This window comes from Cervus elaphus, chromosome 13 (genome assembly GCF_910594005.1).
Source record: "Cervus elaphus chromosome 13, mCerEla1.1, whole genome shotgun sequence".
Lineage (NCBI taxonomy): Eukaryota > Metazoa > Chordata > Mammalia > Artiodactyla > Cervidae > Cervus > Cervus elaphus.
The window spans coordinates 63,466,823-63,484,257 of NC_057827.1; the positions used below are offsets into that span (position 1 = coordinate 63,466,823).

The 17,435-nt window shown below is 42.0% G+C and overlaps 1 protein-coding gene across 6 annotated transcripts in view; it reads left to right on the forward strand.

The window, feature by feature from the left end:
• The window catches only part of VRK1 (VRK serine/threonine kinase 1), a 78,345-nt gene that overhangs the window by 12,010 nt on the left and 48,900 nt on the right, over positions 1–17,435 (forward strand). The window contains exons 2-3 of one of the 6 annotated variants that reach the window (XM_043921969.1): positions 13,762–13,876; positions 14,647–14,708. The exons of 3 other annotated variants lie outside the window; for them this stretch is intronic. The gene's annotated coding sequence lies outside the window, so the exon portion shown is untranslated. Of the gene's footprint in view, positions 1–7,953; positions 7,973–13,761; positions 13,877–14,646; positions 14,709–17,435 lie in introns of those variants that run through there. 2 more of the 6 variants (XM_043921968.1, XM_043921967.1) reach the window with 2 other exon arrangements.

Below are 17,435 nucleotides of genomic sequence, written 5' to 3' on the forward strand. Positions count from 1 at the left end.
TATGTCTTCTGGATATGAAATCTTTATTGAAAATATGAATTGTAAAAATCTCTTTCCATCCTGTGGCTTGCCATTTTACTCTTGTGTCTTTAGATGAACTGAAATTCTAAATTTTAATCAATTTCAGTTTACTAATCTTCTCCTTTTTGACTATGTTTTCCATGTCTTATTTACAAAGTTTTGCTACTCTATGGTCGTGAAGATATTTTCTTATGTTATCTTCAAGAAGTTTTATCCTTTGACCTTTCACATTTGGGTCTCAGTCTCTAGGAATTGATTTTTAGTGTGTGGTGAGGTAAGGGCCAAGTTTCCTTTTCTCCCCATTTGCTTATGTCCACAGCTAGTAGCAGGTAGCACTGGGTCAGGCGAACACCAGCCTGAGAGTTAGCTTTCTTGCATTCTCAGCCTTCATCTACCTTTAACGCACCTTCTGAACTTGGGCACATTATTAAAACCGTCTGGCCTCAGCTTCACCTGCAGTATGAAGGATCTGAATGAAATGTTTCTGGTCTTCCTTCTGGCTCTGGTTCATTGCATCATTCTGCCCAATGTGCAGTTTTATTTAGGCCTGTAAGAATCTTCATGAATCTGGTTTCTGGGACCTAATGTGTCCCTGATGTCCCCCAGCTTAATGTGATCACGAGCTATGGTGAGCCTGCCATCTGGATTTTCATCTAAGTTACTGGTGAAAGACAACTTTCTTCATCACGTTGGCAAGTCCTTGCCCCGCATGTGTTCTTCTGATCTTGTACTCTGTCGCCTGCCAGGAGCTCATTGTCTTGTTTTAGTAAGCCGTGGTTCAGGACACCAGTTGCAGGTTTGAATGTCATTCACATAGACACAACTTTTCATTTCACTTGTCCTTTCCTTCAGTTTCCTACTTGAACTTCTAAGAATCACAGATAACAATGTAGAGTTTCAGAGATCAGCAGAAGTCATTCGTGATCAAATGAGTTATGGTCTTGGTGAATTCTGTCTTCCATGTGGCATTTCCTGCAAATAGCTGTATACTGTACTGGTGCCCTTCAGTGAAGCGGTCAGGAACCACACTGGTGACAGAGCAAAATCTACCTTTAGCTGGTTCCTCAGTGTTCTTGGTAGTCTGTGTTGGCGTGATTTCTAGCCTTCATTTAGAAAATATAATGTCTTTCTGCAGAATGTCATAACTCCTTCCATTGTGATTCTTGATATTACATTTTCCCTGTCATTAACTTTTTTAAAAAAAAGCTATATTGGTACTTCCCTTGCAATCCACTGGTTAAGACTCTGCGCTCCCAGTGCAGGGGTACGGGTTCAATCCCTGGTCGGGGAACTAAGATCCCGCATGCCACCTGGCATAGCCAAAAAAAGAAAGGCATTATTGAGATACAGTTCAGTTATCATATAGCTCACCCATTCAAAGGGTATTGTTCAGTGTTAGTATAGCCACAGGACTGTAACCATCACCATAATCTAATTTTAGAATATTTTCATCAACCCTAAGAGAACTCCCCCACCAACTAACTAGCAGTCAGTCTTCATTCTGTCCCATACTCCCCAGGGCCCTGCGTGCGTGCTCAGGGTTGTTGAGTCCTGTCTGACTCTTTGTGATCTCATGATTGTAACCCACCAGGCTCCTCTGTCTATGGGATTTTCCAGGCACTGGAGTGGGTTGCCATTTCCTTCTCCAGGGAATCTTCCCGACTCAGGGGTGAAACATGTGTCTCCTGCTTCTTCTACATTGGCAGGCAGATTCTTTACCCCTGAACCACCTGGGAAGCACCCCCTGGAACCCTAAGAAACTACTAATCTGCTTTTGTCTCTACAAATGTACCTATTTTTGAAATTTTACATGATTGAAGTCATACAATCTGTGGTGTTTTGTGCATATCTTCTTTCACCTAGCATGTTGGTAAAGTTCATCTGTGTCGGGCAGAATCTGTGCCTCGTTTCTTTTTATTGCTGAATAAGATCCCAGTGTATGGGTGTGTCACATTTATCCATTCATCCACCAAAGAACACTTGAGTTGTTTCCACTCGTGACCTGTTACGAGTAATGCTGCTGTGAACATTTATGCACTGGTTTTTTATGTGTACGCATGTTTTCATTTCTCCTGAGTACATGCTACCCTTGGAACTGCTGGGTTACGTGGTAACTCTGTTTAACTTCTTTTTAGGAATTGCCAAACCGTTTTCCAAAGTGACTGCATTTTTTTACATTTTTACTAGCAATTGTTGGAGGGTTCGGATCTCTCCAAATCTTCACCAGTTCTGGTGATTTTCTGTCATTTTGTTTATATCCATGGTCGCATGTGTGAAGTGGTATCTCATTGCGGTTTTGATTTTTGTTCCTCTTAATGACTAATGAGGTCAAGTATCTTTTTGTGTGCTTCTTGATCAGTTGTTTATCTGTTTTGGAGAAATCCTTTGTGTGTTTTTAAATTGGTTGCCTTTTTGTTATTGAGCTTATTAACCTTCTGACGTTGACCTTGAATCACCTTGATGTATTTGCAACTAGAAGCATTTTTCCCTCGATTTTCCTTCCTTTATATTTCTTTCCTTTTGTTCAGGGACCGTTTATTTTTCCTGAAGTAAGCAGGCAGGTCAAGAAGGTTCTCTAGCCCTTTTGCATTCTCTTGGCAACAGATTCCATTGGCAAAATATGTAACTCTGAAATACCTTAGAAGGGAAAATATACATCTCCTGGTTATTGGAATAGATCCTTTTGTAGTTCATTCTACTTCTAAAATGAACCATACGTCTTCCCTTACAAACCGGTAGGTAAAGCACCTGGTTAAACTTTAATTCAGGTCATGTTAGTTAAGGAAAAAGACCTGGAGAAGTTGGGCCTTGTCTCAGTTCATAGCAGGTGGCCCTGGACCATGACTTCATTCAGCCTAGTTTTAGGAAATAGCTGTTGGTTTCTCACCAAGTGATATGTCAGACTCAAGGGATGCTGGGGTAAGATGGACTCACTGACGTCAGATTCTCATAAAATACATCAAAAAAGCACAGTGTGTATGCATCTCATGGTGGTACAGTGTCACAGGCATTGTGAGAGGTGTGCAGGGGGGGTCTGGTCTGGTGCTCTTAATTCCACTCAGTGCTGAGACTTTCACTTTTCTTTTGCATGTAGATTTTTGAGTACTTGATTTTATCTGGACCACTCAGTAAGGAATGGTAACAAAAATGCCATCATCCAGATGCTGAGGTTGCAGAAGAAACTGACTATAATATTCAGCGTTTTTCACTCGAATCTAGAAGATAGTTTCTTCGTACTATTTTTATACGGTATTTCTTAACTATTTTATCATATATTCTGCAGTAGTTTATCACATCAAGTTTTTTTCAGCTGAATTTTTGTCATGTTTTGTATTAGTTAAACCGCAACTAAAACCTTTTTTCTGGCGAGTTCTACATCGGTTATTTTGTTACTTTTGTCCTCTTGATCTTTGAAAGTCATCTTTCTTTTAACAGTAGGCTCTGTATTTGTAGTAAGGTGGATATGTTTCTGTTTTGTCTTTTATACTGTTTTTATGACGTTTATATTCTTAGTCATTAAAGCAAATATTTTACCACCTAAAAACTTTTCATTTTGCAAATGATTCTGCAGTATGCACTCTACCGTCTCAGTGCTTCTGTTAATTAACAAAAAAAAAGGCATTTTTTAAAAAAAAATTCTACTTGCCATACGTATTTTTTGCTTCTTGGCCCTGTTGACGTACTGCCCCAGGTTGTGAGAACAGGAAACTATCCAGCACTCTTGGGGTCGAGTCAGAGGGACAGGGTGGCCAGCTGGACGGCTTCGTTGTCGAGGGCAGAGGAAAGAGAGGAGTGGCCCTGCATCGGAGCCGGCCGGGGTCGCTTGGCCCTGCGTCCTCCCGCTCAGCAGCCAGCCCCACCGAACGCCTCGAGCCAGGTTTCTCCGAGAGCACAGAGCAAGGAGACGAAGCACAGACACAGCCAGAGCTGCTGCCCTCCGCGGAATACTGGGCTAGAATCAGTGACCACAGCTCTTTACCAGTTACCGCTTTGTTCTTGTCTCCTCTCAGATCAGGTTGATTGAGATACCCAACATAGAATCCCCCTACTTTCTAATTGCATCTAGTTTAGAGAAACTCTGGCTTCCCTGAAAAATGAAAGTCGCTCAGTCGTGTTGACTCTTTGCGACCCCATGGACTGTACAGTCCGTGAAATTCTCTAGGCCAGAATGGGTAGCCTTTCCCTTCTCCAGTGGACCTTCTTGACCCAGGAATTGAACCGGGGTCCCTGCATTGCAGGCAGATTCTTTACCAACTGAGCTATCAGGGAAGCTTCCCTCCTAAACCCTCCCCCGGTTTACCCAAGTACCCAAGCAAAACCCAAATCCTGTCATAGATTCTTTTTTTTTTTTTTTTAAGATTAATTAATTTATTTTTGGTTGCACTGGGTCTTCATTGCTGCGGACAGGCTTTTCTCTAGTGGTGGGCGGAGGCTGCCCTTCATTGCAATGAAGCAGTGGCTTCTCGTTGCGGAGCACAGGCTCTAGGCCCACAGGCTCCAGTAGTTGCAGCATGCAGGCTTCAGTTGCCCTCAGCATGTGGAATCTTTCTGGACCAGGGATCAAACCCATGTCTCCTGCATTGGCAGGCAGATTCCTATCCACTGTACCCCCAGGGGGTTCTTTACAACATGCTCTTATCAAGATGCCCCACTCTTCTGTGGCTGTGTGTGCTTCCAACTCACGGAACTCGAGGTGTGTGCTGGTCGTCTCTTGCTGAAAGGCAGACACCACAGACAGAGCAGTTTTAGCAATCACAGTAACGAAAACTACAGGGGTAAAGTTTGACAAGGAAAAGATAAATCAGCAAAATCCAAAGTGTGGAACACCAACAAGGGAAAGAAAAAAAAATAGGTGGCACTTGTCTGCTTAAGAGATTCAGAGACATATCAGCCAGTTACAGTGACTAAAAAATCAACTATAGGCAAAGATTTTTTTTTTTTTTTGAGACACTTGGGGATATTTGAACATTTATTTATTAAGTGATATTAAGGAATTGTTAATTTTGTTAGATGTGATAATGTTAATGTAGAAGTAAATACTTCTAACATATGAAATGATATTATTGTCTGAGGTGTGCTTTAAAATACTCTTGGGAGGGGCTGTGGATTGGGTACACCAACTGGTGATATGCAAATAATTGTTGAAAATGGGTGATGTGTACACAGGAGTTCATTATATCACTTTTCTACTTTGTATGCATTTGATAATTGCTCTAATTTTTTTTTTAAGGTTATTTGTATTTCCTTTTCCGTGAATTTGCCTCTCTCTGTCACTTTGGCATTTTTCTGTTGGGTTTTTGTCTTTCTTATAATCTATAGGATTCTTTAATATGTACTGAGAAAATTAGCCTGTTGTCACATATTCTGTAGATATTTTTCATTTGTCTTTTGAATTTGTTGATGGTGTTTTTAAACTGTGGAGAATTTTTATTTTGTCAAATTTATTAATTTTCTTTAGACCTGTGTGTTTTATTTTGTGTGTTATATAGAAAAGCCTTCTCTGGGATTCTGAAAAGTTTATTATATTTTCATGAAGTATTTTTTAATGACTAGTCCTCTTCTGATTTATTGTGACTACTTGGTCATCTTAATTTTCTTCAGAGTATTTAGAAATAGTCTTCCTTGGAGCCCTGCTGCAAGAATATACAAGGAAGGATGTTGTTCAGTCGCTATCCTGTGGAGATTTAATAGTGAACACCTGGAGAATTAACCGTAAACAAAGTTTGGTAGTTAATATTGCACCCCCCCCCCGCCCCCACCGCCATAGCAGAACTAACGGGAAATCTATCATTTAACAAGATCGTCAAAGTGTGCTAAATATTATTTAAAAAATTAGCAATATAGTTCAAAACTTCTAATTTTGGAAAAGTTTCAGTGTTTTCTTTACGTAAAGAAGCATTCCTTTTAGCTCTTTTTTGTAGAGTTTATGGGTCAAGGAACTAGGTGCCCCCTCCCTTTGAATTCAGCATTTTCAAGCTTGCCCCTTTCTTTTGAGTTGATGCCTTCGTTGGGGCAGAGCAAGTTTTCCAGGTATTACTGTAGAGTCTTCTTCACGGTTCATGGAGACCTACTTGGTTCTTTTAACCACAGCATCAAAAGTTGGAAGGAGAAGCGCACGCCAGAAACCGCATGAATTGTTCCTTTTGGGGGAAGTGGTGGCAGTGAGGTGTCTTGGGCTTGTGTTTTAAGCTGTACGATGCTGTATGTTTTCGGTTGAATTTAGTTCTGCAGTTAGTGTTCCTCTTTTAGAACTTTTGGAAATCATTTAAAGGAAATAAAAGTTGATGTATATCTGATACTGTATTTTAAACATTTTATTCACTCTACCAAAACTGTTTATAAAAATCTAATGTTAATCACTGTTTTAATACAAGTTTAAAAAATCCGAATTGGAGGAAGTTTTTCTCCTATGAAGATAATCTACTTTATTTTTCAAGTTAAAAGTTTGAGTCTTCACCTGGTTCTTTGCAGCTTAGGTGGAAAACATGACTAGTATGACAATTGTTTCTAAAGATTGTGTCACAGTCTTAAGTTTAGCTTAATGTTTCTTTGAGTTTAGCTTAATGTTTTTCAGGAATAAACCTATGAATTGATAGGGTCATTATCTATGGAAGTTCACTTCTAAATTCGCGTGGTTTGTTGTGTTACATTTGACTCAGATAGTAAAGAATCTGCCTGCAATACTGGAGACCTTGGTTCAGTCCCTGAGTCGGGACGATCCCCTGGAAGAGGGCATGGCAACCCACTCCAGTATTCTTGCCTGGAGAATTCCATGGACAGAGGAGCCTAGCGGGCTGCGGTCCATGGGGTCACAAAGAGCTGGACATGACTGAGTGACTGACACTAACTAACTTGTTAGTGTTGCTGAGGGTACCGTAACAGCCATGGTTAGTTTTCATACTTGTGTTGATGTGCATGGTTCTCTAAGTGAAACTAGGAGGTTGATTGAAAAGTGAAAGTCGCTCAGTCGTGTCCGACTCTTGGCGACCCCATGACTATACAGTCATGAAATTTTCCAGGCCACAATACTGGAGTGGGTAGCCTTTCCCTTCTCCAGGGGATCTTCCCAACCCAGGGATCGAACCCAGGTCTCACGCACTGCAGATGGATTCTTTACCAGCTGAGCCACAAGGGAAGCCAAGGAGATTGATTGGGTGTCCCTAACAGGAAGTCAGAGGAAACCTTCCTGCTTCCCTCTAGTTGATGGTAAATGGTATTGGTAGTAACTCTGCATTCGTTCCTGTGGTCATCCTCACAGTTCTGTCTCAACTGTAGGATTTGGGGGGATAAAATGAAGTAAATATATGAAAGAGACCCTGTATATTGTTGGGAAGGGTATATAAACTCAAGATTCTATATTTTATTTTTCATGTGATTTCTTCCCACTCATCAGATGCATTAATCAACTTCTGATTAGCTGGCTCATTTGTAAGAGAATTGTCTTTAGATGTATTGCTTTCAAATTATTCTTGATACAGTTTAGCAAAAGAGGTGATGAAGTTCTTATTGACTGATTATCTTCTAGTTGATTTTATTCTTTGACTTATTGTAGACTGTCAGGAAGCCATTTATACCAAATATGTAATTATTTCTTAATTTCAAAGAAGTTTGAAATATGAATGAAGGTTTTTGGCTTGGGGTGGGATGGGAAAAAGGTGATTTGGGTGGGGCAGGGAGACTCCTTCTGAATCATTCATTCACTACTTTATATTTTTTACCTAACTTCTAAAATGAAGGAGACTTTTATTCAAATTTTCTGATGCAATAAGAGTTGTATGTAATAGAACCCTTAATTGAAAATGAAAATGATTGACTTAGTGAGGAAAGGAAGATGTGCCAGAACACAGGTGACCTATATCCATTGGTTCTGCATCCACAGGTTCAGTCAGCTGTGAACTCAACTAACTGTGGATCAAAGATACTCGAAAAAACTTCTAGAAAATCCCACAAGGTGAAACTTGCATTTGCCACGTGGACGGCTATTGACATAGCATTTGCATTGTGTTAGTTATTATCAATAATCTAGATATGATTTTAGTATATGGGAGGATGTGCATAGAATATATGCAAATACTGTGCCATTCTACGTAAGGGACTTGAGTGGATTTTGGTTTCCAAGGGGGTGGAGGAACCAGCCCCCTGAGGATGCTGAGGGATGATGTATATAGACCAGTGGTCCAGTTTGCACTTCACAACTGCCTGTGCAGGATTAAAACATAAGACACTGGGGCTCTTGTGAAACAGGGCCCTCAGTGTTTCAGAGTTCTACCGGTAATCATGATGTGTAGCCAGGATTGAGAATTACTGCCTCCCACAATGGTAGTTATGTAATCGAGTTTATACTTTTCTTTTGAACTTCCTGCCACTCAGTGAAAAGGGGGAAACAGGAGTTTCATAGCTCTTAATGGCTTAAAAACTTCCATCACTGGAAGAGGCACTTTTTTCCCTCCATGAAACTAATAAAGGTTGATCTTGTAGATGTCTGCAACTGCTCACTTTCTTTAATAAATAGTTTTTATCAAAGAATTGAGAAACATTTTTTACCTGGCGAGCTTTTTATTGATCCTTGTTTGAAGCTGATGATATAATATTAAATCCTGTGTGATGGTGTTTCTGCATGAAGCTAAGTGCAGCTTCTTGAAGCCAAAGGTTGCATTTTGTTTGTGTTTATATTTGTAGCCCCTAGCACATTTTCCAGCACATATACTGGAGGTATTTTATAAAGGCCTTTGGAATAAATGAGTTCAAATGTTTCATTTCCTGGTGAATTAACTTGCCATGAGATAGAGCTTAGAAAATCTAGAGTAAGAGATGATTAGCATGTTTGCTAGACCATCTGTCACTAATATTGATTGTTTCGACTTGGCACTGGAGACTTGTTTTTTTGGGAGTGGGTAGCTTGTATAAAGTAAAAAAAAAAAAGTTGGAAAAACCTCCTGTTATTCTGTATCCCTCTCTTTGGTGGCTTAAAATCAGTTTTTAAAAACTTGTCATTCTCACTAGTCAGTAAGCATGAAGGCAGGCAGTGGTTATTCCAGTAGCCACACTGTTCTAGTAACTGGTAGCGGTTTCTGCCTTGCCCCCTTCCAAATCTGTTTGACGTGCCTACCAGAGTGATCCTTTGAAAACCTCAGTCAGAGCACACCACTCCTCTGCTCCAAACCTTGCTGTGATTTCCTGCCTCACTGAGGTGCAGAGTCAGTGTCCTCACAGTGGCCTGTGTCCTGGACGTGATGGCTGCCCCTGGCCGTCTTGCGTGTCTGACATCAGCCAGTGCGCTCTCCACCAGTTGCGCCGGCCTCCGAGCTGTGCTGGCAGGCCCTGGCCCTCGGCCTTTGCGCTTGTGGCCCCCGCAGCGTGAGATGCTGCTCCTCTCCATCACCGCCTGGCCGGCTTCCCTTGCTTTACCTTCAAGTCTTTGCTTGTTGTGTAGTTGCTAAGTCGTCTCCGACTCTCTTCGATGCCATGGACCATAGCCCGCCACCCTCCTCTGTCCATGGGATTTCCCAGGCAAGAATACCAGAATGGGTTACCATTTCCTTCTCCAGGGGATCTTTCTGACCCAGGGATCGAACCCACATTTCCCGCATTGCAGGCAGATTCTTTACCACCAAGCCACCTGGGAAGCACCAGTCTTTGCTTAAATGTCACTTTGTTGTGCGGCTTTACCAGATCACGTTTCAGTTTCAGCCCCAGCTTCCCCACCTCACCCTTTATTCCTCTTTATTATTTTTTCCGTTAGTATTTGTCACCATTGGACATGGCACATGTTTCAAATTTAAAAAAATTATCTCTCTCCTCAAATAATGTATAAGCTCAGTGAGGGCAGGATTTTTGTCTGATTTGTTTACTGCTTTATTTCCATCTGCTAGAGCAGTTCCTGGCATAGAGGTAAACATTTGTTGAGCAAATCAATTAATGAAGCAGACACTATATATTGTAATATAGAGTTCTGTTGGGATTCAGTATTATTTTTATTTTAAATTTTAAGGGAGGTGTAGCGTAGTCAAGTTTTGCGTTTCCTGTCCCGAAGTTGTACCTCTTACTGTGGCAGCACTGCCACGTGACTCACGTGCATGTTAAAGGAGGCTGAGGTCTCGTCCTAGGCTGTTCTGTTGAGAAATGAATTTCGATCCTTTATAAAACCAGTCCTACCTTGAGGTGACTTTAATGACAAAAGCACTTAAGGTTTTAGATGTATATCAAGTTCAGCTTATTGATGAGATGAATTATGAGGATGGAATAATTCACAATAACCAGAAATATTTTAAAAATGTAAAAATTTTGGTGAGAAATTGGTCAGTGGGAGAATTCTTGACTTGGGTAATCTGAGTATGATTTTCATCCTGACTGATATGAGGGATTGTGAATCAAGATGCAAGTATAATACCTGTTCCTAGTATCATGTTTACCCTTTTGCTAAAGTCAGAAGAGTCTTTACAGTGGCCCCTGGGGCTCCCCTTGATCTGATGCTCCTGTGTTCCTTCTCTGACTTCCCCTTTCCCCCTGCTCACACCACACCAGCCTGCTAGCACCCTTGCTCTTCTCTGCTTGCATGGCACACTCCTCACTTAGGGGCTTTGCACCGCTCAGCCGTCTGCCCAGATACTCATGGCCAGCTCTCCCACTTCCTTCCTGTCCTTGCTCGGATCTCCCCTTCTCAGGGGGGCTGACGGTGACCTCTCTGTTGACACCACATGCTGCCCCCAGACCCGTGCTCTCCCTGTCCTCGTCCCCTGACATGCTCTTCTTCTCTTTAAACATAGCATGTACCTCCTCTAAAATATTAGATAATTTTCCCATTATGGTAGGTTTTATTATCTTTCTTCTAGAATGTAAGTGTCAAAGGTAGGACCTTTGTGTGGTTCCTTGGAGAACAGTGAAGAGCGGGAGGAGGACTAGAGCAGTGCTTGGCATGTGGCAGGTTAGCAGTGAATGTTTGCTGAGTGAGTGAATGAATGAGCAAATCATTCCTCTCCTTCCAAGTTCACATCATTCACAGTTGACCTTTATTGACTGCTGTGATAGTGGATAGATTTGTGTAATTAATATCTATAGGAACAACCTTTGAAATAATACCACTGGTCTTTGTACCTCCATGTTGTAACTTGGGTTAGAATTCCCTTCCTTTTAAGGCTGCAGATACCACATCATATGTTTACACCACACTGTGTGTATCCACCCATCCGTGGGCAGACACTTCAGTTGCTTCCACATTTTGGTGGTTATGAATAGTGCTGCTTTGAGCATGGGTGTGCACATACTGCTTGAAGGCTATAAACTCTCGAGATCTGTTAGCTTAAGGAAATCACATCAATCAGTTATATTTTCTGTATATGCCTCCATCTTACTTAAAGTTAAACCTCTTAACTTTATTTCCAGAGGTCTTAATTTTACTTAACAGCATGTCTTTCTTTTATGTAATCTATTCTTAAAAAATTTGTATGGTTCTATAAGCTGTGGAAATATAGATGGTCTGCTTTTTTAGAGTGATACAATCTTGGAAAAATATACATCAAAAAGTGGACCAAGTTCCTTGAAAGAATGAGCAGTTACTCACTGTTGTGTCTCCCAAATTACCTAGGCTGTGAGGGCTGGAAGCAGTAGAGTGAGAACCAGGGAAGTGTTCTGTTGAGAAAGCAAAAGCAAGAGAATAAAAGCAAAATGCAAGAAAAGCAAGAGAAAGCAAAAGAAAGGATGAACTGCAGTGTTGAGTGCTGCTGGGGAGTGAGCAGAGCGAATGAGGTGATTCGAAGGGTACTTGGGTTTAGTGCCCTGAGGCGAGAGTGGTCCAGATGGAGTGAGTTGCGGTGACAGGGAGGGGAAAGGGAACGTTAGTAAGTGCAGATAAGTTTAAGATGGTTGGTGCTGACGATAGCAGAGGGGGATTTAAAAGGTTTTGGTGTTTTTTGTAGGCGTGCCATGAGCATATTTAGAAGCTGATGGGAAGGCTCTAGTTGAGGGAGATGTTGACTGTTTGAGAGAAGGGTTAGTCAATAGTTGTAGCCAGACGTAGGAGGGGATGGGATGCAGGTGAAGAAGGAGCTGGCGTCCGATGGAGGAGGAGGATGGGATGGAGGCAGAGCTGGACTTGTACTGGATGCAGGTGGTTTGCAGGTTTGAGTCTTGGAAGGATAGAGGAACTCCCACTGAAGTTTCTGGCTTTTTTCTCCAAACTAGGAGATGAGGTCATCTGTTGAGAATTATGAGTTAGGAAGGGGAATTACAGTTTTGAGGAGACTAAATAGGGTTTGATATGGATTTCAATTGCTGGGCTTTTCGAAGGAGTGGCACTGTCCGCTCCGTTTGGATGTATATTAAGCATAAAGTTAGATGTCAGGTACTTGAGGAAAAAATAACTTACTAACCTTTTGCTGTATAACTTGACACATATATTGAATTCTTACCAAGTGCAGTGTATTGTAAGACAGGTTTCATACTTAGGGAGCTCATAAACTTATAGAGAACATTTATCAAATGCAGTAAGCATTAAGAACAGGACTGAAACCTGAGAGGTCATGTCTGACTGCAGAAGAGCTAGATCTTTGTGTATGGAAAAGATTTTCAGCAAGTGTATATGGGGAGTGGGGGCGAGAAAGGGCTTCCTCTGCAGAGGGTAGAGCGAACAGTGTGTTGGCGCCGTGTTAATGGCCTGATGAATAGTCCAGGTCGTTCAAAATTATCCTGAATCAGTGTGTCTCGGTGCAGTTTAAAAGCGTCAGAGAACTTAGGACTGTAAAGAAAATTTCATAAAAATATATGACCCCCTCAGAGAAACTCAAGTACATACCTATTTTAGGGAAAATGTATGGCTAGCATCCAATATGTGACAAGCTTTATACAGCATTGTAATTTCCCAGTTTGGGTGATGAATTCAGAGCTCATTGAGTGTAAGTTGCATTATTGGATTCATTCAAGCTTTTTTTCCTCTATTCAACAGAGGATTAAAAAAAAAATTGCAAATTTGAATCCAGAACTTGGAAAATGCCAGTTGTCTAAATACAGTACCATATTGTGATAAATATAGCTATTGAAATTTTAAGAATCTTTTCACAAAACTTTTAATATTCATAGCAGAACTTTTTTTGGAATGTTATCTGAAAAACAGAGGACCATTTTATTATCAGAGCTGACTATTAATTAGGGTATTGTTTCAGATATAAAAGTTGATCTGCCACTGAAATTCTATTTGAATATGTATAGTTCCAAGCTTGCTTTGTGTATTTAATAACTTTAGTACCATAATTACTCTGTTTACAATTAAGTTTTGGTGAATATGCTAATATGGAATATACCAGTGAATGATTTCAGAAAGGACGGTGTTGATTTACATTTTCATGTGCTTTTTACTTGAATCTGAATTTCATTTAATGTCAATGGGAGAAGAAGAAGTGGTCAGGTTATGTAATGGTTAGTGACAGTAAACTTTCTTTTCTTTGAAATCTCTCTCTTGGATTGGCCATCATAACTTGGATTTGCTTTGCTCCAGCTGGGCAGAAATTATGCAGAAAGATTTAATTTGGTGGACGTTTGTTCCCTCTGGTTTATTCTTTTAATAGAAACCTTAGTGTAGGTATTGGTTTCATTGTTAGGAGAAACCTATAATATACTAAGGCAATTGTTTAATTCCAGTGAGTATTTTAAGTTCTTTGCTGAGGCAAATACTTATGGTCATGTTATTTATTACAGTTTTTGACCAGAGATTTCTGATTTTAAGTACTTCTCCTTTCTTCTTTTCAGAAATCCTTTTAAAAGGACAAGGAGATTGAGACACACAGACTTCATATTCTCTGAAGCTCGGAGACGTCTTTCACTCTGAACCAGAGAATAAGAGGAGTGGCCAAGTGGAGCGAAGGTCAGACAGGGTGCGGGGGTGCCAGGAGGGGGCTCCCTCAGGTCCGAGACCCGATCAGGTCTCAGGCAGAGCTGGCAGAGTAGGGTTCTCCAAAGGAAGCGGCCCACCCCGAGGGCACAACCGGTAGCCTTTGTTGGGAAGAACAGGAGTGGGTGGTGGCAGAAGAGGGCCCAGGGACACTTGACGGTGTGAAAATGTTCCAGTGTGGTTGGTACCCAAGTGTGGATGCGCGTGCAGAGATCTGTCAGCCTTTGTGGAACATTTATGCAGGTTATCAATTTATTGCCTCTCAATTCCATAAACATCTTTCTTTGCTCTGTTGATGATGCTTGAACTAGACCCGGTAAACCTTTTTTCCTCTCCAGCACGATGTTGGGTGAGTCGGTAGAGGGTGAGGGAGGGACACTGCCAGGCGGAGGGGGAAGGGGCCTCTCTTGCTGTTGCATTGTCCTTGGTTTTCCCCTCCCCCTTAAAGAGCGGATGAGCAAAGCATGCTTATCCTTCATGGCTTTGTTTAGCCTCCCAGTAGCAGTTATCTGGTTTCCACCAGCACCCCAGCAGGTGGAGTCCTGTGTCCAGCAGGCGCCCTCGCTAGCTCTGCCGCCCAGTGGGCTGCGGCCACAGCCCATCCAGTGCGGGGTTCCTTTCCATCTTCTCTCCTTTGATCTTGTAGATTGTTCCCGCCCCCTGCCTTTGCTCTTACTTAGGGTTCTCTTACCCCTTTTAATAGTCAGCTACCTTTTTACAAATTAATGATTTTTTATTGTAAGTTTTTTTCAGTGATTTATGCATTTTAACTCCTGATTGGATCCTGACTGTTATAACACTTAAGGTTTGTGTAATCAGCTGTTAATTTTACATAAATTTTAAAATAGAATGAAATAAATCATGTGTATAACTTGATTAGTTTTAATGATGTGAACATACAATATAGATATTACCCAGGCTGGGGTGTGGGACATGACCAGAGCCCCAGAAACCTTCTAACTCAGTGATCCTGCTGTTTGACTTCTGTCATTACGGAGTAGGCTTCGCAGGTGGCGCTAGTGGTAAAGAACCTGCTAGCCAGTGCAGGAGACTCAAGAGATGTGGGTTCGATCCCTGAATCGGGACGATCCCCTGGACAAGGAAATGGTAACCCACTCCAGTATTCTTGCCTGGAGAATCTCATGGACAGAAAAACCCACTGGGTTCCAGTAGTCCATGGGGTCGAAAGGGTTGGACATGACTGAAGTGACTTAGCACATCACGGGTTAATGAGATGAATCATAGATTATGTTGTCTTGTGTCTGGCTTCCTTTTATCAGCATACCACTTGGGTGGGTGGTGTTACTCAGTCGCTAAGTCATGTCCAACTCTTTGCAACCGCATGGGCTGTAGCACACTAGTCTCCTTTGTCTTCCACTGTCTCCCGGAGTTTGAGCAAATTCATGTCCATTGAGCTGGTGATGCTATCTAACCACCTCATCCTCTGCTGCCCCCTGCTCTTTTTGCCTTCAAACTTTCCCAGTATCAGAGTCTTTTCCAGTGAGTTGGCTGTTTGCATCAGGTGGCTAAAATGGGGCCTTTATTGGAGCCTTAGCTTCAGTATCAGTCCTTCCAATGAATATTTAGGGTTGATTTCCTTTAGGATATGGGCTTTCCTGTAGCTCAGCTGGTAAAGAATCCACCTGTGGGTCAGAAGACCCCCGTTCAGTTCCTGGGTTGGGAAGACCCCCTGGAGAGGGATAGGCTACCCACTCCAGTGTTCTGGGGCTTCCCTGGTGGCTCAGACGGTAAAGGATCCTTCTGCAGTGCGCGAGACCTGAGTTCCATCCCTGGGTTGGGAAGACCCCTGGAGAAGGAAATGGCAACCCACTTCAGTATTCTGACCTGGAGAATTCATGGACAGAGGAGCCTGGCAGGCTACAGTCTATGGGGTCTCAAAAGGTTGGACACGACTGAGCGACTTTCACTTTCCTTTAGGATTGACTGATTTGATCTCCTTGCAGTTCAAGGGACTCTCAAGAGTCTTCTCCAGCACCACAGTTCAAAAGCATCGATTCTTCAGCACTCAGCCTTCTTTATGGTCCAACTCTCACATCAGTTCTCACTGAAAAAACGATAGCTTTGACTATACTGACTTTTGTTGGCAAAGTGATGTGTCTGGCGGTTCATCTATTGTATTGTATCTGTTTTCCTATTGATGGATATGTGGGTTTCCAGTGTTTGGCCATTCTGAGTAAAGCTGCTGTCATCCTTTAACGTGGGTTTGGTGGATGTGTTTCCGTCTCTCTTAGGTGTGTGCAGGAGAGGAGTTGTTGGGTCGGGTCGCAGCTACGGCACAGCAGATTTTCAGTGTGGTTGAGACGTTGACTCGTGTGTGAGAACTCCATTTGCTCTGCATCCTTACCAGTAGCTGGTTTGTCAGGCTTTCACAGTTCAGATCTTCACAACTTTTTAGGAATAGATAATTTAAATGCTGTTTAAACTCTTTATATTGTGGTAAGAGAAGAAAACCTTCTAAAGTCTTTTTATGAATTGAGCATAACCAGCTGCATTTGTTTCAGTCTTTTGTTTCTCCTCGCATTTTAAGAGATAGGTTATTCCATGTGTAAACTAGATAGCCGGGGGAATTCGCTGCATGGCTCAGGGCACTGAGACTGGGGCTCTGACAGCCGGGGGTGGGGTGGGGTGGGGTGGGGTGGGGTGGGTGGGAGGGAGGTTCAGGGAGGAGGGAACATACGCACATCTGTGGCAGACTCATGCTGATGGATGGCAGAGACCTGCACAACACTGGAGAGCAGTTATCCTTCAATTAAAAGTAAATGTTTTAAAAAAAGGTTAGTGACCAGATGCTTGTTTATTAACCACTGCCATTGTCAACCCTCTCACACCCAGCAGAAGCCAGCTCTGAGCACTGACATGGCTGTTGGTTGTCTGTGGCCCACCTAAGATTTTAGGACTGGCTGGAGGGGGATCGCAGTATCTTTTTCCACAAAAAGCCACTGGAGGAAAGGAGTTTCAGTTAGGATTATTCTAAAGAAAATTCTGTGTTGTAGCAGCCCCTTTCTGTCAGAGCAGCAGAGTATATTTCATTGACTTCTTCACATTCACGTAGAGTATCTAGAGGTGTGAGGGAAGTTTTAACCCAAGGATAAGGTTAGTTTCAAATACTGACTAGTAACCAACCTTCCATTCCATTCCATTCCAAAGCAACTGGTGATACAAAGGACCTACATTTTACAAGTTAGATGAATTGTTTTCTGTAGTTAGTTTACTTGGATTCGTTTGATATATATGGTGGTGGTTTAGTCGCTAAGTCGTGTCTGACTCTTGCGACCCCGTGGACTGTAGCCCACCAGGCTCCTCTGTCCATGGGATTCTCCAGGCAAGAGTACTGGAGTGGGTTTCTCCAATACTTTTTCATCTCCCTAATATGTGTGGATGACTAAAAGGGAAAAAAAGCTGGGTTCCCACCTCATGTCTTATACCAGTATAAGTGTAGACGGACAAAAGAATTAGCAAAGAATTTTATGAAACCATAAGATAACTAAAGGAAAACATGGGAGATGTTTGA